The 25,607-nt window shown below is 37.3% G+C and overlaps 1 protein-coding gene and 1 non-coding gene across 2 annotated transcripts in view; one reads left to right on the forward strand and one right to left on the reverse strand.

Annotated features, from left to right (window-relative positions):
- The window catches only part of LOC5565493 (Krueppel-like factor 12), a 212,191-nt gene that overhangs the window by 47,330 nt on the left and 139,254 nt on the right, over positions 1-25,607 (forward strand). The window lies entirely within an intron of this gene.
- On the reverse strand, positions 4,307-4,380 carry Trnan-guu. Its single transcript has one exon. It is a non-coding gene; the product is annotated as a tRNA-Asn (tRNA).

Consider the following 25,607-nt stretch of genomic DNA (forward strand, 5'->3'; position numbering starts at 1 on the left):
TTCTTGAGTTCCAAAAAGATTGTATTCAAATGAGGGCATTCCTTGCGATGCATCAAAATGTAATACGACGATAAGAAACATTTTAATGTTCCCATGAGGGGCCTTCCTTAGCCGAGTGGTTAGAGTCCGCGGTTACAAAGCAAAGCCATGCTGAAGGTGTCTGGATTCGATTCCCGGTCGGTCCAAGATCTTTTCGTAATGGAAATTTTCTTGACTTCCCTGGGCATAGAGTATAATCGTAGGAATGTCTTCATCAATTAAATGGCGAATTCCTTAAGAGTTTGTGTAATGTTTTTTGTATATTCCACAAAGAATTCAACCAGGAATTCCTCAGAATATTTATTCTTGGGTTTCATGAAATGTTACATTAGACATTTTTAAGCAATTCTAGAAGAAATTCCTTAAGACACTCGTTGTGATACTTTCCAAGATTTCTTGGGAGAGGTTATATAGAAATCTCTGAATGAAATTTTGATGGACTTTCTTGAAGTGTGCTTAATGGAATCCCAAAAGAAGATTCTTCTTCAAATTATTCTTAGTACTGTGGAGGAGCTTTTAATGTCATTCTTCGATTAATTCTTGAATGAATTTAAGTGATCTTTGAGAAAGATCTAGCTTACTGTAGTAATTTGTAATGTTATTTTTGAAATAAACCAAGGACAAACCTTAAAATAACTCTTAAAATAGTCTTAGAGGTACCTCTGGACTAACGTTTGGAATTCTGAGCAGAGCTGACAAGTTTTAATCTCAGTGCTCAAATTTCAAACGAAACTGAACGATTGCAGCATTCGCATTCAGTTCCACAGTGTGAGAAATGACAGAGAGCGAGTGTCACACACTAGCCGTGCTTAAAGCCACTTGTGTCGAGCGTAAGTTTTTGAAAGTGAGCGTCCTATATGAAACCGTGGTAATTTCTCTCAATTACAGAGACCTGAGAGGAGATTTAGAACTTTCAAACATCAGCAATCAGCCCGCCTCAAGTGAGTGCTCTTGTTTAGAACCTGTTCACAAATTTCATAACGCTGAAGGGGGTTACAGGTATGATTCCCAAACAAATGCTTAAAATATCCGTTGAACAATTGCAGGAGATGTCATTAGTGAAATATTACTACGAATGTTTTGTGCAATTCAAGGAAAAATCCAAAAGAAATCATTGTAGTAATTTATGGAGGAATCATTGCTTAAATTCTAGGAAAAATCATGAAGTGACTCAATCAGCAAATTTGATCAAATATTTCAAAGAGTCTCAAGCTTTTGAAGATATAACTGAAATAATTGCTGCAGAATTCTTCGCGAGAAATTGAAGATAAAATTATGAGCAATTCTCAAAGAATCTCTTAGAACGGGCCTGTCCAACGTACGTTAAAAAATTCCAGGGCCAATTATTACAACTCTACATTCTAAAATTTTAAGCCATATTCTAAGAAGATTCTAAAGTTTAGTTTGCGATCCTAAATTTGCTTGCTTTTTTAAATGACTCAAAATGCTTCACTCTCAAGAAAAAAAAAACTATATTGCAAATAACTTCTTTCACTATCAATGAACAAATCTGATTTTTATATCAAGTTCGAACAAATGTTTTCGACAAAAAGTGTATGCTAAAAAAAAACAATCTCAGGATAACCGCAAACTTCTGCGCATGAAAAATTATAACAAATTGTCGGAAAATTTATTATTTATAACGGAAAACTTGGGCATGATTATCACAAAATGTGGAGCAAGATTTACATTAAATTCTTAGTAGTACTACAGAGTCCTAGCCAAGATTATCACTGAATCTGGAGCATTAGCCTTGGAAAGGTTCTCACATAATCCTTCATGGATTCCTAACAGAATTCTGAGCAGAACAGACTTCTTCTGATTCTAGAACAAAAATATTCAAATAAGTATTGGGTTGAGTTCTGATGGAATCCTGAAAACATTTATCACAGAATTCTGCACTAAATTCTCGCCAAATTTGGGGCTTCATTATGAGAAAACCCTGAAATGGATTTTCAAATAATATTAGATGAGATTCTGACAAAATCATGTAAGAATTAATGATGGACTTCTGAGAATGCTTTTCTATAAAATCCTGGGCAACATTCTCACAGGGTTCAGGGCAAAATATTCAAAAGAATCCTGGATTCGACGTAATCATGAGCACAATTTTCATAGAATCTCAGGCAAAATTATAACAGAAATTAAAGTATATTTTTGATTTCCCCAAAAATAACATTAATTACTTTTATTAGGTTTAACCCGAAATTTTGCATTTAAAAAAGTTCGGCCCGCCTCACAATTTTGTTTCTGAGATTTGGCCCGCGATTCAAAAAGGTTGGGCAGGTCTGTCTTAGAAGAACCCTACGAAAAGCATGCTACAGGATAAATAATAAATAAAATGCAAAAGCAGCTTCTCATGGTTAATTTTGGACCTCTTACACCACCAATTAAATCTTTAGACTTTTTTTAATCCGTCAAAACCGTTAACTGGATTTAAGTCACATTATTTACTCCACTTTGTCCACTGTAATAGAATGTATATGATTTATATCTATCATAGGGTTACGATTCATGCAAAAATTTAGTAGACCCGCAAAAAAGCTTGGCAAAAATAAACCTTATAAATGTTATGGTGGTTCGAATATTATTCAAGTAAGAGACTTTCACTACAACTATTATCAATATCGATTGAGATTTAGAAAATTTATGGCTCTTTGTTGTTTTTCGACGTAAATGTTGTAATTTTTGCCCAAGCTTTCGTTGCATGGAACCGAATAAAGATAAAATGTTTTTCAATATTTTATGTAAGGGCGTTTAGGGCCTTCCTTAGCCGAGTGGTTCGAGTCCGCGGCTACAAAGCAAAGCCATGCTGAAGGTGTCTGATTCCTGGTCGGTCCAGGATCTATTCGTAATAAAAATTTTCTTGACTTCCCTGGACATTGAGTATAATTGGACCTGCAACACGATGTACGAATGCGAAAATGGCAACTTTGGCAAAGAAAGCTCTCAGTTAATAACTGCGGAAGTGCTCATAAGAACACTAAGCTGAGAAGCAGGCTCTGTCCCAGTGAGGACGTTAATGCCAAGGAGAAGAAGAAGAAGAATGTAAGGGCGTTTCTAGGCATATCATAAGGATGCTTTAAGGTGTATTAGTTTTTGCATAAATGCTTGGAAACATTTTTTGGCTCATAGTGGGACAAAAGTTCGAATCAGCGGGGCAAAAGTTCGACTCATGTATAAACTCACGGAAAAATTTGCAAATTGACTAAAATCCACATATTATCTTCAAATTTAGCAAAATTTGTCTGATCGTACGAAAAATGTAACCAAAATTGTACATTTTAACTAAGTTTTGCGAAAAACTGCTATTTACAATTAACCCTGTTTTGCGCAATTTTTTGATGAAAATTTAGTTGTATTTTTCGGCAAACAAAAGTTTACGGCTTGTAAAATGTATGCCTTTGTAAGTTGGTTTAAGACAATCAATTTTGAAACTGTTATAACTAAAAGTAGGTAAATATTTTAACACAAGTTTGTTCAGCAAAATTATAGCCAATATATTGAAGAATGGTATTTATTTTGTTTCCACTGCTATTGTTTGTCTGGAAATATTGATGATACCACTAAGTTCAAACTTTTGCCCCACCTTACTCTATTGTTATGATGTTGTGTCTAAATTTTATTGAAATTGCCTGAAAACAATGGAAATTGAAGCAAAAAAAGTACGAAAATTTGATTACAAAAATGAGTCAGGGGAACAAACCACAAAATATGTTTCGAAAAAAATCAAATTCTCATATTTTTTTAATGTATTGTGAGAACTCATATTTTCATTACTGTCAAATGTTGGTTTCCAGAAGAGACGTAAATAAAAAAAATGATAGTGATGGAAACAAATATTAGAAAAGTCCTTTTCCTGAACGTGTTGGATTAATTCTAGATAGTGAAAAAGATAAAAGATCTAAACTTAAAATGTACGCATGAGAAGTTTGGAAGAAAAATGTTGGCGTACCTTTAATAGACTGAACATTTTTTCTGTACTATAATCCGGTATAAATAAAATTCGTATTCTAATCAGTGCTGAAAAATGTCTTGTCAGGAAGTAAAGTTTATTATAACTAATATCTTCTTCCTGGTATTATTAATAGATGTCATATTTCTCTTGAACAAATGCTATAAGTATTTGAAACCTTCAGAAAAACAACTACTTTTTTGAGTACATTCGTTATTCACTTTGCAATCAAAAAGCTGTATAAAAAGTGGCGCGAATGAGAACTTTTATTTGTCCCAAAATTTTAAACGAGTGAAACGTCAAAAAATAATCCGCCCCCGGGTGGACTCGAACCACCAACCTTTCGGTTAACAGCCGAACGCGCTAACCGATTGCGCCACGAAGGCTCACATCTTCTACATTTTTAGCACCAAATCACACTGACTGTTTCCCATCTATCGCACCTCGCCCGCTTCTGATGGATCTAGTTCTTAAAGCACCAGCGCTCACCTATCGTCTCTATCCTACATCGCCATACTGCCTCTACTCACCTAATAAAATGCCATTAATTTACGGACTGCTCACTCGATGAACCCCTGTGGATTCAAAAGATTTGTGAGAAGCAGCAACCACACTGCTGGCTCACTCGGAGCGCAGACAAACAAACATAACCTGAGCTACAACGCAAATTAATGTCTGTAGAGAGGTGAAGATGTAGCAGTAGATTAGAGTCGCGAATGGCAAGGGGGATATATGCGTTGCGAAGCAAATAATCAGCCAGCAGAAGAAATAGAACCCCCTCAGCCTTTAGCCGCTTCGATCGGTATCAGTGCGTTTAATGGTGATGATAATAAAACCCGTAATTAGGCGACTGCGGCGGGAGCGTGAGAGGTAGATATAAGGGATGGCGGGGAGAGACCAGCTCATGTTTGGCTTAACAATTTTGTTTATATTTTACTATTTTTTTTAAATTTTTGTGTTTTTTATGCTTGCTGTGGTGTTTACTAATTGCTCTGTTTTGAAGCATCAGAAAATCAGTAGTGCTTATAGAAAAGTAATTTTATAGAGGTTCTAGGTTTAAAAACGTAGAAACCATAATGCATCATACTTCTTAGAATCACCGTGATTTTTTTTTTTTGTATTTTATTTTCACAAAATTTGGTATAAAAATCGTGATGATGATCCCGTAGGCAGTGTCGTAAAAATTCAGCCGAATGATACCCGATCAGTGCGAAAACGAACAAAAACAAACTCCGCTAGCAAGAAGCCAATCTGACTTCGAGTGCGAATGCGACGAGAAAGAGAGTGGGTGCAACACACGCACACATTCAGTTTCACCCACTGTTGGTGTCATTTCAAAATTCAGTTTCACCTAGAGGCACTGAAATTGAAAATTGAATATAAAAAATTACAAATGAATTTTATATTACTGGTGTAAGAAAACGGCAATGTGATGCCTCCAGTTGATGAATCATGATTGTCTTTTAATAAAAAAATACAACTTTTGCAATTTGCGGATTTTTTGTGGGGTATTCTGACGGAAATGATTTTTTTCACTAGTGAAATTGAATTTGAATGTCAGTAGTGGATGAGAATTAGTGTAGCAAAAGTAATTGAAAAACTGAATGCACGTTCTACCAGATTCGTGCATGTATTGTCAAACAAACTTTCACAAAAAGAAGAATTCAACGATGACGGAGCCTACTGAGGATCGGCGTTGTTGACTGTATATTGAAATATGCAGACACTGCCCGTAGGTGAGTGTTTTTACTCCGTCGTAATTTTTAATTACTTGTTCAAGTCTTAAAAACAAATAAATTTACACTAATAAAACGCCAATGAAAATGCTGCGACATGCTGCCTACGAAAATAATCTATTGATTCTTCATTTTGATTTACAAATTGAATTGCTTTTAGCGGGTGGTCTTACCCCGTCTTCCCCTACTCTCGTTGGGTCGGGAACAGAGTCGTCCGTTTGGTAATGATGTTTCTGAATGAGGGCCATTTGCAGTTAAAAACTAATTAAAAGCAACTTATATTAATAAATTAATTATCGTATCGAGTTGCAGTTTACTACTAGCTCGCGGAGTGCGCTCTCCTGGTGAGCGTATTTTTATGGACAATCCGAACAAATTCCATTCAGACCATCCAAACCCCCGACGGAGCCTCTCGACCAATATTAGTTGGATCGTTATTAAAATCGACATTAAAATCTTAATTTATATCGTTCCGAGATTAAAATTACAATATTGATCATTACAGACTGCCTTCGGTGTCTGATAGCTGTCCAAAGGGTTCGCACTGTGATTAGAGATGTTTCAATAAACTAAATTGATCATAAAATTGTTCTAATTAAAAATTTATGCTCATCGTCATAGCCGAAGTAGAAAATCCATAATTTGATTCACTTTTTTCGTTATCCGTAGAAAATGTGTGTAAAATAATTTTCTAAATTATTTCACAATTTTTTCTGATCTTTTGTATTTGTGTTTATTTTGTTCTCTATTTTTCGTCGAATAAACTCCAGAAAAGAAAACATTAGCAGTTTGAAAGACCTTCTTGAAGAAAAATTAAGGTTTTTTAAGGCGTGTCTTTGGGGTGGTTTTTGTAAGAAAAAAAACCCGAAATATTTTCCTGGAAGAGTCACAATTAGAATTACACAAGTAACCCTTGAATTTTTGAAGCTATTACTAGAGAAAGTAACATAGAATTAATTAGGAAAAATATCTATATTTAATTCCTGAGTAAACACTTAGTTAAATTCATGGAGAAATCATAGGAATAGCTTCAAGCTATTCAGCTAAGGATTCCTTACAGAATCTTGATAGTAACTCTTGCTGGAATGTATTCCAAAGTTCTAGGATTGAAAAAAAAACAAAGTTATGGTAAACAATATGTAAATCACTTAAATTTAACGTTTTTCATACTTTTTACTTTAAACAAGTAAAATTTTTCATTTTAAACACCATGCGTCACTTAATAACATGCATGTACCGTACAAAAAAAATCTTTTTTTTTTTTTGAATATTTTAATTTTTCAAACAAATTATTGTAAAAACATCATAATTTTTAACATAACTCTACTCAAAACGTTGCAAGTTTTTACAAAAAATTATCTATGTTCGGAAATACGCAATATTTCATCTTCCAAATGTCGAAAGCTCACGGATGCATATTTCAAAAAAATATATGATATATCAAAATTTAAAATAATCATTTTATACATATAAATACAATTAACTTATTATTATTTTATCCATTATACTACAAGATTTTTGACACATTGTGCCGGTTAATATTTGTTAATCAAATACTTTTTGTTAGTCAGGTGTTTAAGTATCTACAAATTTTCATATTGTTGTGTGGCTCTTTTGTCTTCCCCAGCAACAGCCCAGTTGGAACTTCGCTGTGGCCTACTATAGTTTATTTTTACAGCCTGTTATGACCATGACAATACAGTTCTTTCTGACACAAATCACATTTCACAGAATGTATTACAAATTTTGCAAAACAGTGCCTGACTATCTAATCATAACAGACGCAATGTGTCGATAACCTTGCAGTATAATGGTAAAATTAATAATAAGTCTATTTATTTTCTATGAAAAAGATGGTTATTTTAAATTTAGATATCACATGTATACCAAAATATACATCAGAGAAATGTTGACCTTTGGTAGATGAAATATAGCGTATTTAGAAACATTGATAAGTTTTTGCAAATACTTGCAACTTTTTGAGTAAAGTTATGCTAAAAATTATGATATTTTTACAATAATTTGTTCAAAAATTGAAATATTCAAATAAAAACATGGTTTTTATTTCGTGCAGTGCATGCATGTTATCGAATTCAAGTGACGCATGATGAAACATTTAACGATTTTGACGCAAAAAGTATAAAAACATAAAATTTAAGTGATCTACACATTTTTTTACCGTAACTTTATTATTTGAAGTCCTAAAACTTTGGAGTCTTCGACAAATTGTCGCATTTTTAGTCGTTCTAAAACTTTGCCGCAGACGCGAAAGGTCTAGGACGCGAAATAAAAAAATTTGGGGTGGGTAATGTCTATTACATTACCGCGGGGTTGACGTAGAACTACGAAAATTAATAATTTGATTTGTCATGTGTATTAATTTGTAAGTGTACTAGTTTTGTGTTGTTATTGATCGGATGAAGTCTTCAGAAGTTAACTATTTTTAGACTCATTTTGGTAGTCCTGAAAAGAACCATTTGTCGTTCTGTGGTTCCGAGAACCAGTGTTTGGTGTTCCAGGAATAATGCCAGATGATTGAATTTGTTTGTTTAATCGTTGCTTCCTTGTGTTGCTTGGTTGGGTGATCGATTTCTGGCTCCAGCTGTAGTTCGCCAAACTCCTCCAGTAGATTAGATGTTTGATAGCTCGGGTGCTTCGATCGTGAGAATCGATAGAATCGGTCCAGTGCTTTGGTCTGTAGCAATATCCATTGCATGAGCTATAGGCTCTGTACTTTGATACTCATCAATATGCAGGCTTGGCCGCTATGATCCAGTATTTCACGCAGTTCGTCTCAAAGCGTCACTAATCGATGATTGCCTAAGCGCTGCAGCTCATTCCTCAAGTCAACCTTCTTGGGAGAATTGCTGCCTTCGGCGTGATGGAACTTAAAAATATTGGATGAGTTTGTCAAAAATAGTCCTTGCAGTGAAGTAACCCGCGACAAACAAACATATATCAATTGCTGATCCTGGCTTTTGTCATAGTCGTACACGACCTCGGGGAAAGTTCCACCTTGCGACTTATGAACAGTAAAAGCACAGGCACTAACCATCGGGAACTGAATGCGTTTGCATTTGATTATGCCGCACAGTTTGAAAGTAAAATAAAAATTCTCTATACAGGAGTGAAATTGGAATTTCAAAACCAAGAGCCTTACGTTGGCATGAAATATTTTGAACTCTCATAACTGTTTGCTGGTTTAACGAAATTCCTTGAATGGCATCTCAATTGAAAGACAAGACATCAAATGGTCATGTCGTTTACTTACTGAATCCCACATACCTGTCCAAATAGTTTAATAACTGTTTTAAAAGAGAACGTTGATTTCAAGCAAATTTATAAATAGGGGTGCTAGAGAAAATTTGACGTCATTTGCTCTCCATTCTCCGCTTGGATCGCATCTCAGCAGGCAATAGATTGTCTGGCTCTGACCGGGCGTGCTTCTCAGGCACAGACATCGATAGCGAAGGACCTCCCCGTTTGTCTTGCTTCGCTCAAATCAAACTGTCGAGCGAGCGAGATAAGATGCCGTCCGAAGCCAAAGTCATCGCCGCTGCCACCGCCAAGAAGAAGAAGAAGAAGAAGAGGAGGAGGAAGCAATCCACAGGAAAATTTGCGGTCGAACTGTGAACACGGTCGGGCGAGTCATTCTCGCTTTGTGCTTCACCGCTTGTTTGCGTTCACCCAGCCATCGTCATCGCCACCATCATCAGATTTCGACTTAATCCCGGTGATCCACTACCTGTTACTGTTGTGCGCCATCCACGTCAAGAAACTTTCGGTTCGTCGTTTAAGCAAATAACTTGCTCAAATTTATACATTTGAGTTGAGGATTCCCCGTTTTACCATGACAATCAACTGATAACATCCCGCAGTGTTATTTATCTGTAAGAGCATCAAAGCTAACAAAGCCATCGGCCCTTTTCAGGGCCATAAAATTAGTGAAAAAGAGTTAAAAGAGAAATATTTCCGACTTTATATGTAATTTCTTATATTCCTAAATAAATTTCATAGCTTCATACAAAATTTCATTTGTCATGAATAATTTATGACTCAACCATTTGAGATTGTACACGCGGACGCTGCAGCAGTGCCGTCGGGGTGAGTGCTCAACATTTCACAACGATTGTAAAATAGAGTGCTATTTCCAACAGCGTCCTTGATGTTCCATATTTTATGGGAACACTTTGATTAGCAAAATTATCACATGTAACAAAATTACGACATATTTAGAATGCTTTTGAAAAGACATTCTCATTGAACAATTGTAATAATGTTGGCACCCATGGATCAGAAATTTACCGTCATAATAAAGAAAACTATTGATTATCAATAGCTCGTTTTGAATATTTAGTTAATGTCAACCCTTCCAGCAATTCATGTTCGACCAATTTCTCACGCAGCAGCATTCTCCGCAATTTTTCAAGTAATTCTAAGCCCAACACATTATTGGCACATACCCATTTCCCAGATTGGTCGATCAGAAAGCGAAGAGCACAAAAGGGAGGAGCATCATCTGCTATTCTGAGGTTATAAAACATGCTTCCTTCGACGGATCCAGTTTCATTCCAATTCCGCTTTCGAGCTGGTAAGAGCTCCTCCGAACTTGCTCAGCGAGAAGTACCTCGCTGCTAGAAATCTGCTGAGCTGTTAATCTTCAAGCTGCCAATCCAGCATCTGGTTTGTGAAATCGCTCAAGATTTCTAGGTTGACCGATCCGCGCTTCTAGATTTCGACTCGTGGTAAACTCGTGGTCACAGCATCCAAGCTCAATCGGCCCTTTTCAGGGCCAACACACGTTCATAAAAGGGTTTATTGGATGATATTTACTGATTTATCTATAATGATCTAAATATCGCGGTATACTACAATTTGGTTCACATAATTTACCCCACATAATAACATGAATTTGAGAATTTACCGCTGCAGCGCCGTCGGACCGTAATAACATCATACTACTCAGCATTGTATGGTATTTCTAACAGCATCGTTGATTTATTACATAATGGGAGAACACTTCCTAAATTCTCGAGTATGGAAATTGGAAAATGTATTAAAATTGCGACAGATTTTAAATACTGTTCAACAAACTGTTTCCTGACCCATTGTAATGAGCAACTATTGATCTAAAATTTTTCTACATGTTAGTCTATTGCAAATGTATATAAATCAGAACACATTGCACATTAATCAGAAATGTTTAAAATTTGCACGAAACCAAAACATGCGTGATTTTAATTAATTGTAAGCTATTAAAATAATGTTAATATTTTTACTGTCCATACGAACGCGCATGTGAATTTCCCAAGGTATGTAAATCCCTTACCAAGACATCAACTTCATGTACCTTATCCTAGATTGGTCAATCAGAAGAAGGCGAAGAATACGAAAGGGAGGAGCATCGTTTGCAATTCAAATTATGTAAAACATACTATCTTCGACAGATTCGGTTCATTTAAGGGACGAATGACCTTCGGATTAAAATCCCTCTGTAACAACAACAGGATTCGGTTCATTTCATTTACACTTTCGAGCTAGTAAGAACTTCTCGTGATAAACACAGTATAGCTAGTTATATTTCTTAATGTGCTTACCACATACTTGCTATAATCTCTTAATTCATCTCGTAGCATCATACAATATCTGATTTATCACGAATAATCGACAATACGACAATTTGAGGATGGTCCGAGAACGCTGCTGCAGTGCCGTCCAATTTCCGTACTCGAGAATTTTGGTAGCGGGGGCCATGACTGGTCCTGGCTGGAAATATTCGTGGGGAGAAATTCGACCCTTTGCTGTAGGAATTTCATTAACAACTCTTTGGTAAAGCAGAAATTTTCCGAGGAAAATTCTGCTAAAAGTGAACTTTTTCAAAACAACTCTTATTGATTGGAATATTTATCAACAACTCTTTGTTAAGTAAAATCATCCTAAATAACCATTTCATTGACTTCATCAAGTACAAGAATATGAATGGCAAGGAGAGGCAGATGTTGTATATTTCGCTGGCGTTACTTTCCAACAGGTCGCCGGTGGGCGCTGACTACTAATCCGTCCACTGAATGATTTTCAGTTGTTGCTTTCGCTTCGTTACTCTCTGGTTCCGTTCGCTACTCGCACACTGCTGTGGCTTTCACGCGCTCTTCTTTGCTGCTCCGCTGCTTGATCCGTTCGTTATGCCGTTCGATTTGTGAATGAGCTGGGAGCAGAACAACCAGTGATTTTATTTGCTCGAGCTCCGTACACCGATGGCGAGTGGTGGGGTTCTCACTTGGTTGTTTCGTCACTCCGTTCGCTACTCGCACGCGATTGGTTATTGCTTTCGTGCTATTTTCGTTGATGGTGTGATTCTTCGCTGAGAAAAAAAAAACTGCAACTCTTTTGATTTTTCATTCAAAATGACCAACTTTGATAAACCATATCTCAGTTATTTATGGGCCGATTTGAATGAAATTTTCACAGAATATCAGACATAACCTAAATTTTAACATATATTTTTGAGTGATTATTCCAATCACACGTGAAAAGCAGTAACGGTTTGACTAAAGTGAATTTTTTGACGATTTTTTATAATTGACATAACTAACATATTGAAGGAATAGCTTCATGGTATCTTCAGCAAAGTTGTAGATTTTGACGAGATGAATAAGTTTGCTGAAGACAGTTTTTGGGTAAGGCTATCAGAATTTAAGATAAAAAGTTTTGAATTTTTCGTCGAAAATTACAGTTTAGTCAAATCGTTATTACTTATAAACTTGTAATTGGAAAAATTATTCAAAAATATATGTTTGAACTCAAGTTACATCTAAAGTTCTGTGAATGTTTCATTCGACAATATTTCCATAAATAACTGAGATCTAACTTACCAAAGTTGGTCATTTTGTATGGAAAATCGAAAAAGTTGCAAATGCATGTGAATAAGTTGGGGCCTTCCTTAGCCGAGTGGTTACTAACCACTGGTTAGAGTCCGCGGCTACAAAGCAAAGCCATGCTGAAGATGTCTGGGTTCGATTCCCGGTCGGTCCAGGATCTTTTCGTAATGGAAATTTTCTTGACTTCCCTGGGCATAGAGTTTAATCGTACCTGCCACACGATATACGAATGCAAAAATGGAAACTTTGGCAAAGAAAGCTCTCAGTTAATAACTGTGGAAGCGTCATAAGAACACTAAGCTGAGAAGCAGGCTCTGTCCCAGTGAGGACGTTAATGCCAAGAAGAAGAAGAAGCAGAAGAATAAGAAGAAGATGCGGATAAGTTCTCAGTTTATTCGACAAACCAGCTAAATATTTCATGGGTGCACAACAGCAACAGGGTAGCGGATCACAGGGATTTAGTTGAAATCTGGAAACGTAGCTCAATCTTGAGCGATTTCACAAACCAGATTCTGGATTAACAGCTCAGCAGGCTTCTAGCAGCGAGGTACTTCTCGCTAAGCAAGTTCGGAGGAGCTCTTACCAGCTCGAAAGTGGAAATGGAATGAAACTGAATCCAACGAAGGCAGCATGTTTTATATCCTTGGAATAGCAGATGATGCTCCTCCCTTTTGTGCTCTTCGCTTTCTGATCGACCAGTCTGGGAAATGGGTATGTGCTAATAATTTGTTGGGCTTGGAATTACTTGAAAATTGTGGAGAATACTAATACGTGAGAAATTGGTCGAACATGAATTGTTGGAATGATTGGCATTCCCTAAATATTCAATACGAGCTATTGATAATCAATAGTTTTCTTTATTATGACGGTAAATTTCTGATCCATGGGTGCCAAAATTATTACAATTGTTCAATGAGAATGTCTTTTCAAAAGCATTCTAAATATGTCGCAATTTTGTTACATGGGACAATTTTCCTAATCAAAGTGTTCCCATAAAATATTTAATAATAAGCCACTCTATTTTACAATCGTTGTGAAATGTTGAGCACTCACCCCGACGGCACTGCAGCAGCGTCCGCGATTACAATCTCAAATGGTCGAATCATAAATTATTCATGACAAATGAAATTTTGTATGAAGCCGTGAAATTGATTTAGGAATATTAGAAGTTATAAACATCGGACATATTTCTCTTTTAACTCTTTTCCACAAATTTGATGGCTCTGAAAAGAACCGATGGCTTTGTTAGCTTCGACGTTGTTACGGATAAATAACACTACTCGGACCAGCAAAACTCAGGGGGCTTCTGGTATTTGCTCCTAACGGGATTGCTTCTTGACCACCAATGATGATTTCATCACGAGTCGAAATTTTGAAGCGCGGGTCAACAGCTCCTCGGCGAGAATGACTCGCCCGACCGTGTTCACAGTTCGACCGCAAATTCACCTGTGGACTGCTTCCTCTTCTTCTTCTAGGCGACGGCAGCGGTGACTTCGGACGGCATCTTCTCTCGCTCGCTCGACAGTTTGATTTGAGCGAAGCAAGACAAACGGAGGCGTCCTTCGCTATCGATGTCTGTGCCTGAGAAGCACGCCCGGTCAGAGCAAGTCGATCTGTCGCCTGCTGAGATGCGAGCCAATCGGAGAGTGAAAAGTAAATGACGTCAAATTTTCTCTAGCCACCCCTATTTATAGATTAGCTTGAAATCAACGTTCTATTTTAAAACAGTTATTAAACTATTTGGACAGGTATGTGGGATTCAGTAAGTAAACGACATGAAGCTTTGATGTCTTATCTTTCGATTGAGGTGCTAATCAAGAAATTTCATTAAGCCAGCGAAAAGTTATAAACGTTTAAAATATTTCATGCCAGCGTAACGCTCTTGGTTTTGAAATTCCAATTTCACTCCTGTATAGAGAAGAAAGACGTACTTCTACGTCAAAAGTGTGCTTTGAGAAATTTCTAACTCCAAATGTAGGCAATTTCCCCTGAAATAAGCACATTATTTGAGAATAAACAGTTTTATGAGCAAAACACTATACTTGCTATGCTGTATGATATCAAAAATGAGTTCAGTAGTTCATACTAAAGTTTACACTACATTTTAAACACTCATAGTTGACATGTAGGCATAGCACCAGTGGATTGTTGAGCATCGACATTTCCAACTGTATTGCTTACACCTTCAAAAAGTGTGAATATTTCTATGCAAAACTGACACCAATAAAAATAAAATAGTTTCAAATCGTCATTAGGCATCTATAAACTTGAAAACATGGAATGTCTGTAATGCCAACGAAACCATCAGCATCCTTGGGAGGAAAAGTTTTTTGGTACCGACCTGATCAAATTCGCCCCAGTGATCAATTTGCCCCCTGATTACGGTACCAGTGTTGTGTGCTATAATCGACAAGACGAATATTCTTCAATAGTAGTAAATCATACTAATAGTAAATAGTAAATCAAGGAGAAGTTAACATACCTGGAGTAGTTCCTGGATGAATGCTTAGAAGTATCAGTGGAGACGTTCATGTAAGTTTTTTGGGAAAATCCCTGGAGAAATGCACGAGGCAAACAGGGAGGATTTTCTGAAGAAATCTCTTAAGGAATTCTTGTACCAATTTCTGTTAAAAATCAGGAGGGTGTCATTGAACATACTTAAGATGAAAAAACTTGGTGAAATATTTGAAGGAACTCCCATATACATTTTTCAAGAAGACCTTAGAGCATAGGTTCCCAAATTTTTCGAGTGCGCGACCTACCTTAGCTTAAAGTGCCTGCTTCGCGACCCACTAGGGGGAAAAATTAATGAGTTTTGTAGGTCGTTGGTTACATAGTCATACACTTACCCAACCCGCCGGTCTTGCTAATATAGTGCTATTTTAAAGCTCGCAGTAACTATTTTAGAAAGTATAGAAGCCCTATAAGCCTAAAAAGACGAATTAGCGGGCAAGTGGTTACTTAGATAGATTATTTTTCAGATCTGAAAATTTCTCAGAAATCTCAGTAGTTATACTGCCGTTATACGCATAATTGTCCCATGTTTCAAAATATGAAACCGAGAAAAACGCGATTAAAGATTTTGACACATTTATCCTCCGTATTGGTGTGAGTTATGACAAAATTTGAATAATTTATTTATAATAATATAAGGCAATGGATGTTTTTTGTAGTTAGGAATTGGTTTCAGCGAAAGATTTTGAATTTCACTATGAATTTCAAAGTGGGACGGTTATGCCTAGAAATACCGCGTATTGGGGGAATTTCTACGCATAAGAGTCCCACTAATTGTAGCAGACCGATTTTGACCAAGCACATTGCTCTTAATGGTAAATTTGACGTGAGTTTTATATCGAAAGTGGAAGATGTGTATTGTAAAGCCTATGTTGATAGTAGAAACGGAGGCTCATGAGGCCTGTAGCAAAGTGGACCCATATATGGGTATGTGAATAAATATGCTTAGACAGGACACACAGGCACTTGAGTGCAAAGTTGAGGGAAAAGTCGTCTGTGAAATGAAGAAAAAGTGGTAGGTGGGCGAGAGAGAGGCTCTGTTAAAAGTTCTTCATGGAGCAATATTGAAGTTGTTGTGTTTCGGAATTGTTCCAAATAGGGTGATATTCAAAGCTGAAAAGGCATAGATGACTCTTTCTCAGTGGTAGTGAAAACCAATGCAAAGAAATCACCACGGAAGATGAACTAAACATGAAAAGTTAAAATATTACGCTTGTTTTCTTATCACTATTTTTTCGATCTAGTTTCTTAATTGCATGTAATCTATAGAAATCTTCAGAATATACCTCAATGAAATCAAGAGCAAAATTGATGGAATCAATAAGCAAAATATATTGGAAGAAATTATAATGGAACTCGTTGAGGAGTTCTTAGACGAATTTCCTTAGGAATCCTTGAAATCTATGAACAATCCCTCAACAACGCTTGAGACTTCTTGGAACGTCCTTGCTCACCCCTGAGAACCCAGTCATTTCCAAATCAGTATTGGAATATCCATTTAGAGACGTCTCGCATTTGATTTAGATAGCATCAGCCAAGATCAACATACAGTCAGGACTTCTATAAGACGCTATCGCCCATTTTCCTCCCACGGGAATTTTTCACCAGGTTTTAGTAGGGAGTAATTCTCGCTGAGACCGGCTCACTATTTACACTTGATCTTTCAAAATTTTCAAATTGATGCTTATTCGAAAGCTCCTGTCGAGTAAGTAAAGAAACTGCATTCGGTTGGTCGAATTGACGGACGCCTCGGTAGTCATAATTGAAAGAGTTCTTGAGGACCCCTCTATTTTTGACAAGCGGCTATATCTCATAAATTTGTTCAACAATCCCTTCACTATAACATGGTTTTAGAAAGAGAAAATATAGGAGCTTCGTTTGCTAAAATAACCCTTGCATCATTGGAAAACTAGCTCTGCTGATCATCCGGCATTTTGTATGTTATTTTTGCATACTTTCCATTTCAATCATTGGAATGATATTCCATTCAATAACTGATGATCTTTTGGCTACTCGATTGAAAGAAAAAAACATTGGAAGCAAGCATTTCAAACGAATGAGTTGAGCTTTCTCTGCAAGGAATCTTCTCCGAACCCATATGACACTTTTGAAACTCCTGGGTAATTCTAAAAATTCCTTGGAAATGAAACACCTTCCTGGAAACCTTTTAAAAACTGCTTGAGAATTATGTACGACACTTATTCATTTCATGTCGTCAATCGTAGTCACAATTTGAACTTAAAATTATACAACTCTTAGGGTTCTTTTGGAAAACCCTCGAGATTTCTCTAAGTCTCTCGTGAACCAAATAAGAAAATCTTGCAGAAAGCTTCTGAGCCCTTAGGTTGCCACGAAAACCTTTTTGGAATCTCTGGGTATGCTTTAGGAATTCCTAGTAAACACCCTAGAAACCCCCTTGGGATCCTCTAAACGCACTAGGATACCCTTACTTAGTCTTTTACTTGCTATCACATTTATAGGTATTTCTACATTGATTTACTTCTCGTCGTTGCTCTTTCTGCTACAGAAAACTGATTCACTTTTCGTATCTTGTTTTCGTGCTGTAGGGAAAATAATCACTATATCTCACTTCATTTACTAAAAAATCTGTAATATCATTAAATTTGGCGGAGTTATTATGGTAAAAGACAAGATCGATGAGGAGAAATCGCTCATGTCAGTTAAGTCCTTATGAAAGAACAGTATCGATTTGATTGTTTCCCCAGAGGAGACTTCGTCTAACTTTTAACTATGAAGATTTTCGTACGATTGCTAGGCAACTAATTCTAACTTCTGATATCTAATCGCAGTTTTTTAATGTCAGCTGTATATTTGATACTCAAACGATTACTAATATCTTCATTTATAATTTCTGGGTCATGCTATCAGATTATGCAATAGGCTACAGATTTTCTTCATTGCAGTACAAATTTCAATGAAATATGATAAAAAATGTAGACGCTCGCTGCATAACGTCTGTTGGAACGGCCATTTAAAATTAATAATTTTTACCTGAACGAATGTCTTGGAGCCAACCGAGACAAACATCGTTTCTTGCTACCTACTCAGCAAGCTTCAAGCGTCGTCAAGCCGCTACCGTTTGTCATCTGCGAGAAGAAGAAAAAAAAACTCATTTTACTCTTGCATCCTCTGCCGCAGCAAATGAGATGACTAAATTAGGTTCGACTTTTTCCTGCTCGATCTGCAGTCTATCTCGGCGGGCGGTCTTCTCCTATCTACCATACTCATGGGCATGGGCAAGCGAGAAAAACGACATTTTCATTCCTTTGGCGTTGAGCTCGAGCGCACGAGACCTCCGCCTTGCATAAGTGGAGTACTTAGTCCGCACTTGTAAGAGGCCACTCGAAGGAACCGACTGCCGAATGCCGCGCGGCTAGATGGCTGCGTTGCGTTGATAGAAAGGCCGTACCCATGGGCAAAGTCAGGGGCTTAGTGCGTGGGGTTCGTTTCTCTCCCCCTTCCGAACTAGATGCCGAAAAAAATCAAAATCAATTACTTTGCTAGAAAGATTGGTACAAAAGTTCTGTTTTGTTTGAACTTACAAAAATGGTCTTCAGCATTCATGTTTAATTGCATCATGATAAACTTTTTGGATATTTCTGGGACAATAATTAAAAAATCCATTCCACTAATTTATTCAAGAAATCGTTCTTGGGAGTAGCTAAAACTTTCTCCATGGAGTCCTCAGGAATATCTTAAGATATTTTCAAGTCTCTAGATTTTTTTTTCCAGAAGTTGGTCCTTGATTTCATTCGAGAATTAATATGAAGTTTCTACAAAAAATCTACTAAGAGTTTCTCTAAAACGTGATTTTTGATCCGTACAAATTGCTCCACTTTTAAATGTCTGTAACTTTTTACCCGTTGGGTATTTTAGGTGTGTTCAGTTCAATGTGTATCTGTTTACGTTGTGTAAGTTTCACTAGTGCAATCGTTGTGAAGATGGAGTCAGAAGAACAGCAGCAGCGCAAAGAAATTTTGCGCACGTACCTCGAAAATCCGGATCTTTCTCATCGTGCCATCAGCAGAAAGCTGGTAGGGCAAAATGGTCCAAAATGCCACTTTAAGGATTTGTGTCGTTTTCTCCTAATGAGATCCACATTTTAACGCCATTCGAAGTCCTAACAGTAACTTTACAATATTTGCTAGCTACCATCATGAAAACATTTCCCAAATTTGAGTTTTTTAACGGGTTTAAATCGTGTAGAAAAGTTTGTTGAAAAATGGGGGTGGTTCAAAATGACCAAATGGATGGGGTAGAATGCCATTTAGTATGGAGAACTACTAGTTAGCAACCATGTTTCTCCATGAGTTTGCTCTGTGGTATGGAAACGCTTATTGCTTTATGAAATCATCGGAAAACCTTAATGTTTAGGCAAAAAAGGGAAAAATGTTGAATTTCACCGGAAAATTGAGGAAAAATCTATGAGTTTATGGCCAAGGGTTGTGGCGGCAACTCTTAGCTAAACATATTTTAACTTCGTTTGGCAAAGAATTCAAATTGAAACGATCTAGGAATGATTTAATGACGTGGGCCATTTTACCCCATCAGTGCGTCTTGGACCATGTTCCCCTACCTAATGGTACATTCTACTGTGTCTCGTGTTTTAACGTTTGACCATCGATCGGAAAAAAGAGGCAAATGAAGGAGTCCAAAAGGCACGCGATAAACGGCAGAATACGGTGGGTAAAAGACGTGACGGAAGCTCTACAACCAGATGTTGACGAAATCACATTGCATCGTTATAGATGATGAGACGTATGTAAATGCAGACTTCCGACAGCTTTCGGGGCTCCAGTTTTTCACTGCTCATCATAAATTCGATGTCCCTGAGGACGTTAGAAAACGGAAGAAGTCTTGGTTTGTCGAAAAAATATATGTTTTGGCATGCAATATGCTCGTGTGGAAAAGGAGCACCCCATTCGTGACAACTGGAACAGTGTACTTAAAGGAATACCTCCAAAAGCGGCTACATCCTCTTCTGAGGTCACACGATGATCCTACGAGTTTCTGGCCGGATTTGGCCTCGTGTCATTACTCGAAAGAGGTTTTGGAGTGGTACAAGACCAAGGAGGTCAATTTCGTGCCGAAGAATCTCACAAAACATCCCCCCCCCCTACCCGAACCAGAACTGCGGCCAATTGAAAGGTACTGGGCCATCATGAAGCATGAACTTGAAATAAGTCCTGCTAACTCTTTCGATATTTTGCCTTCATTGACTTCATAAAGTGCTCCTAATATCATTTTCTTAAATAAAAACGGAAATCCTTGATGAAATGCAACTTACGGCCAATAAAACAGTATTTTAAAAATAAAAATCTGAGAACTCCTCCAAGAACTTTTTCCATACATTTCATTTACATTCTAGAATGAATGCAGATTTTGCTCAAAAACAAGAATTTCATTTCTCCAACAAATGTCGTAGGCAGAGATTCTCCAAAAAATTACTCCAAGGATGTTTCCAGTAATGTGCCTTGCGTAGCATTAAGATATTACCTTTGAAATTTCTCCAGGAATGCTGATTGGGCTGCTTCAAGACAGTTTGCAGAATTCTTCAGATAATATGTTTAGGAACTTTACCTTTAATTTTGCTTTATTTTTTTCTCGGTTTATACTAGGAATAGCTTCAGGTGCCTCAAAAAAAAATAAATAAAACGATGCTTGGTAGGGTTGTCCAGGTAGTTATCTGGAATTCACATATTTTCTCAAGAATTTCATCCAGAAATCTTGCATGAAGTTATTTTAGGGATTCCTTAAAAACTTCCTCAAAAGTTTATGTTGAGATTTCCGAACTTTACTATAATTCAAGTAATTCAACCACAAGTACTTTAATTTTTTTGCTTTGGTTTTCTTCAGATATCATAACAAAGTTTGTTTGAAACATCTCGTATTCTTCAGGAATTAATATCCTGTGACTTCCTTAGATTTCGCATAGATATGAAGGATTCAAATATATGTGATTGTGGGGAATTTCATGAAGATATTGATCATATTGTTTTTGTGTGCACCAAATTTACGGTACCCAGAAGTAAATTCATTAGTAGTTTGAAAACTTTATATCAAACTCCTCCTACATCTGTCCGTGATATCCTTGGTAGTAAATTTCATCCTTGTTTGAATTTATTATTTAATTATTTAAATGAGATATCATATCTTGTTTGATTTTTACTGCCGTAATTTTCTTTGTTTATTTTTCAGGATTGAAATTTGAGCCATTTACCAATACGGATTCTCTTTTTTCTGAACCAACATCGAAAGATCAAGATCCTGGCTCTGTTATGGTTCAAACCGAGTGTGACTTTAGTTCATAAGATATTTGTTATAACGTTTGAGAAAAGATGAAGAGGTTTTGTGCCTTTTTGAGAAAGATCTTTTCAATTGATCACTCAAAGGGGTTTTTCCCTCTTCCAAATTTTTAGTGACTTCCTTAGATTATTTTTCTCTCTGAATCACTCCAAATATTGAAACATCAATTCTTTCAATAATCAATTAGAAAATAGTGCAGATATTTGGTCATTTACACATTTAGGATTCCATACTATCCTTCCTACGGGTTTTAGTTTTATAATTTTAATTTCCATACGAATACACTAGAAAAACTAATCTGCTATAGAACACTACCGAAAACTAATCTACAGAATCCAAACTTTCCTAGATATTGCTTCTTGGATCATATGGTTCTAAAATTCTTGGTGGACATCCTGCAATAATTCCTGTAGTATTTTTAGGTTAAATTGCACTTTTGGATGGAAGTTTCAGAAGTACATTAAAAAACTCTGATTAAAAATTCTGGAAAAATCTTTTGAATTATGTTCAAAGGATATGCTAAAGAGAGGTCTTGAGAAAATAACTGTTGGGTATTTCTGGAGAAATCCGCCGAAAAGCTCATATATGAAGTTCTGTAGAAATGTTGGCGAGTATATTTCTTGATTCCTCGAGTACCGTCGTGCGAGGTGACATCGGGCCATAAGGCTGACTTTGGGCCAAGATTTATACATTACGAATACCAGAATAATGAAAACAATGTAGCAAGCTTCAAGAATATGTTATAAATAGCCACTAGATGGTCAAAGATAAGATTTTTGACGTTCATTTTAGCCATGAGGTGCATCTTGGCCCAAAGTCCCCCGCACGACGAATGATTACTAGACTTGATGCCTAAAGAAAATAAATGATATCACAAGAAAAAAGAAACATGATACTTGAAGATATTCTGAACCCTCCAGTCGTCGCGCGGTTTGGCACTGTCGGCACCACCACGCTGCTGTTGTGAACGCAAAGCGTGGTTTTCCATCAGTATTGTACAAAATACAACGTCACGCTGAAGTGTTAATATAATTTTGAGTTGATTTTTGAAATAAACAAGGTTCCATAAAACAATCTCTAAATATATTCTGAGAGCAATTTCTCTAGGAATTCAAGAGAAATTATTCAAGGAATCTGTTGAGAATTTGCATATATTATTGGTTTTCTTCCTTTTTGTCTGGCGTTGCGTCTCAACTGGGACAAAGTCTGCTTTCTAATTTAGAGTTCTCATGAGCACTACCATAATTCAGATTTCAATTATCAATCGAAGCCTAACCTCAAGAGCATAAATCTAGAGAACCAAAAAGCGGATCAAGCTGAAAATTTGATCGATTGGTCACTCGCTGGAGGTGACCACCAATCGATCAAGTTACCAGTTTGATTTGTTGTCTGGTGCTCTAGACTTGTGCTCTTGAAAATTTGAGGTTTGGCTTCAATTCATCTTCACCTTAACTGAGAGTTTGCTTTGCCATTTGACCAATTTTGCTTGCGTGTGGCAGGTTCGAAGATACTCCATGCTCTGGGAAGACGAGAAAATTTCACTTTTCGAAATGATTCTCGACCGGCGGGATTGATCTTGTTGAACAGCTGCACGTTAACTGCTATGGCTATTTGAGCACCATATATCATTGGTGGAGGTCTTATTTACATACCTAGAAGAATCCAGGAAAAACAACTTGAAACATTTTTAAAGTTGTTTATGAAGGAATCTTATCAACACATGTTCTAATATAACATTCACGAACTTATTCACAACCGGAAGAAAAACTTTAACAAATCCTTGAGAAATCTCCACAGATTTCCAGACATTTTTTTAAAGAATTTCAGACTGATTCCATAGAGAAATACTTCTAAAAGGCATGCCTAAAGTTATTTCTGAAAGAAATGTTGGTGGAATCTATCATAGGAGTCTTTGAAGGAACTGTATCAACATGTTATATCCCGTATCAATAAGTGATCAGGGTAATATTGAGATATGTACCTTAGAGCTTTCCTAAGCCGAGTGGTTAGGGTCCGCGGCTATAAAGCAAGATGACTGACTGAATACTGAAGGTGTCTGGGTTCGATTCCCAGTCGGTCCAAAATCTTTTCGCAATGGAAATTTTCTTGACTTCCCTGAGCATATAGTATCATCGTACCTGCCACACGATATACGAATGAGAAAATGGCAACCTGACAAAGACAGCTCTCAGTTAATAACTGTGGAAGTGCTCATTGAACACTAAGCTGAGAAGCAGGCTTTGTCTCAGTGAGGACGTAATGCAAAGAAGAGAGAGAGAGAGAGAGAGAGAGAGAGAGAGAGAGAGAGAGAGAGAGAGAAAGATATGTACCAATTGAATGCTAACTGTTAATAATAAAGAAAAAGATGAATGTTCTTCACAATTTAACGTTTCATGCTAAAAGGGTGCATACGTTGCGATTAAGGATGGATTTTGCGTAAAATTCGTGAATGAGCTTTCAAGGTCGCCTGCCCCTCCCTGACGGAAATCCTGGCTACCCCCACGGCTGTATCTATGGGGCATATGGAGCCACCACCGGCCGTGGACTGGTGGTATAAAAAGCAATAAAAGCTAGAGATTGTTCTATTCCGTGCAATCGAGGTAAACTTATGCAAAAAAGCGCAAGCCGCCCGCTCGTCTAAGTGTAATTTAAATTTTATTCATTTTTATTATTTTACTGCTGGCGAGAACCCCAACGATGACCGCAGGGAGTGAGGACTGGGCCGTGTGGCCTTGAACCAAAGCCTTCGACTTGGTAAAGACATTCCGAAGAACTGGAGCACCTCTGATGGCCGCTCTTGAGACCAAATCAGATGCCGTGCGTTGTGGCCTTGATAGGCGATTTAGGGTTGAAGTGCCGTCGGTTCCCAAGTGGTTCAATTTTGATTAGATACGCAGCCTAGGAACAATGGCCGATCCTTGTGCACTCGAGAAGGTTAATATGTTCACAGGCGTTTTAAATAGAATGGAAGTAGAACAATGTGGGTGATTGTTCTGAATTTGATTACGATTTTGTAGACGAATGCAACATATGAGTGAAAACAGCCATATAACAGAACTATTAGACATCTAGGAAAAGCATCTCTCATTTGAAGTCATGTACCACTACTTTGAGTACGTAACGCTATCTGCTTCTAAGGCTGATTTTGTTGCTAAATGAAGTTTCGTTATTTAAACAGTAATCTTACAACAACGATCACAATATGTCGGGGATCTTGGACGACTCAGAATATCTGTTGAAATGAAATTATTTAATTCCTCTAAATCACATGGGATGAACGTTGGACTCTACGACTTTTCGACTTCTTTCGACTACTTCTATTCAAGTTTGCCTTATTTCCTTTTTAATACTCTCTTCTCTGTACATGCAATCCTGAGTTCATCCTTGAAATCTAATCAATTATCGACGATAACCTACATACTATCGATGGCATCCTACCCCATTCTCTGTAAAACTAAGATCACCATCACGAACACCTCCCACCTGTTCTCCTTGCGCAGCAGGCAAGGTATGAACCAAAGCTACCAACCTAAGTGTCCTAAGAAACGCACTATCCCAAAGCAACCGTCGCCGCCCACGAAAGCCGTATTTTCTTTGAACTTTGCCGTCCTGCCCGGTTCCAGGTGTGAACTCGTAGGTGACACGCATCGGAATTGAAGAATACGTGTGTAGGACAAGAGTATCTCGCCTCAGCCACCTTAGACACCGCAGTCGGTAACTAATGGTGCAAATTACAGACCGGGAAACTCGGCATGGCTTTGGAACCGAATCTCCGTAGCAGGGCGCAGCAACGGTTTCTTGGCTCGAATGCTCGAGGTGGCGCAGGAGGAACGCGTGGTGCACTATGGGGCAGAAATCTACTTTGAATGGCCAAAACATCTGGTGCTCTGGGGATGTATCCTAGAACAAGGTTGCTCAACCAGTGGTCCGCGGAGCCGTAGACTCTGGAACCCGGAGTAAATGTTTGTTGTCAATTCTGCAATTTTTATAGTTTGGGAAATTTATATACAATATAACTCTTTTTACTATGATTGTTTCATACGCAAATTAAATATTTTTAACTATTAGTTCATGTTATTCTACTACTTAGCATTACGTACTCACTGGGACAGAGCCTGCTTCTCAACTTCATGTATTTACTGGAAATGTCCATGAGTA

Source organism: Aedes aegypti, chromosome 3 (genome assembly GCF_002204515.2).
Source record: "Aedes aegypti strain LVP_AGWG chromosome 3, AaegL5.0 Primary Assembly, whole genome shotgun sequence".
In the NCBI taxonomy this organism is placed as follows: domain Eukaryota; kingdom Metazoa; phylum Arthropoda; class Insecta; order Diptera; family Culicidae; genus Aedes; species Aedes aegypti.